Source organism: Hydra vulgaris, chromosome 04 (assembly GCF_038396675.1).
Source record: "Hydra vulgaris chromosome 04, alternate assembly HydraT2T_AEP".
Taxonomy (NCBI): Eukaryota; Metazoa; Cnidaria; class Hydrozoa; order Anthoathecata; family Hydridae; genus Hydra; species Hydra vulgaris.
The window spans coordinates 8124063-8125000 of record NC_088923.1 but is presented as its reverse complement, the minus strand read 5'-3'; the positions used below and the strand labels follow the sequence as shown (position 1 = coordinate 8125000).

Sequence of the window (938 nt, the reverse complement as noted above, 5' to 3'; positions counted from 1 at the left end):
TAATTTGTTCAAGCATAACCTTAAAAAATAAGTTTTTATAACAAATTATATGTATAACTTGTTATACATATAGGTAACTATCAGGAGTTATATGTATAACTATATGCATTTTAAAGCATATTATTTTATTTAAACATTACTTAGATCATATTACTTTGAAAACTGAACCCAGAGGCTTTATTCTCAATAACACTGTGGTACTCCAGTGTTATTGAGAATAAAGCCTCTGGGTTCAGTTTTCTGTGGTTCTGTGGGACTGTGGGACACTGCAGTGTCCCATGCATGCAAGATTGGTTTTTGACAACATTTCAACTTGCATCGGTTAATTGTTTGCAAATAATTTACTCAAGATCTATATTCAAATAACTATTACATTATCCTAATAATACTTCCATTTGCACAAATCTTAATCTTATTTCTATAAAGAAAGATAAAAATTATTCGTAGTACTTACATACTTGCTTGCCATTCTCTTTAATAATATAAAATATTTTCACACAATATAAACGTAACGCAATGCAATGTTGATTTAAAATTTTTTTTTTTAGTTTCCAGCTTTTAAATTAATTCCCATGCAAATCCCACAGGAAACCCACGTGGGATTTCCCATGTGTGTAAATACCATATGGTTCCCACATGTAACCCATGTGGGATTACCCACATGGGTTTAAGGTGACAAATTTCCATACGGATACCACATGGGAAAATCCGTCCCACATAATTCCCATCAATCCCACACGGAACCCATGTGGGGCGCGGTTTTATTTTTCACTGGGTAGCACCTTTATTTGAACAGCAAACTAAGTTTTTAAAAGAAACGGATGGTTTGGACTCTCGTAAGTAAAGATAATACTGGATTATTTCTTCAACAGTTAATAACTGAATAGAGGATAGTGTCTTTCAAGTTTTTGGTAATTAAAAACATTTCTTTGCTTATA

General features: G+C 32.2%; 1 long non-coding RNA gene across 1 annotated transcript in view; it reads right to left on the bottom strand.

Annotated features, from left to right (window-relative positions):
• Nucleotides 1-711, bottom strand: part of LOC136078973 (uncharacterized) — a 5673-nt gene extending 4962 nt beyond the window's left edge. Inside the window, exon 1 of the long non-coding RNA XR_010637830.1 lies at nt 455-711. This is a non-coding gene — a long non-coding RNA (uncharacterized LOC136078973). The remainder of the gene's footprint in view (nt 1-454) is intronic.
• Nucleotides 712-938: the final 227 nt, after the last annotated feature.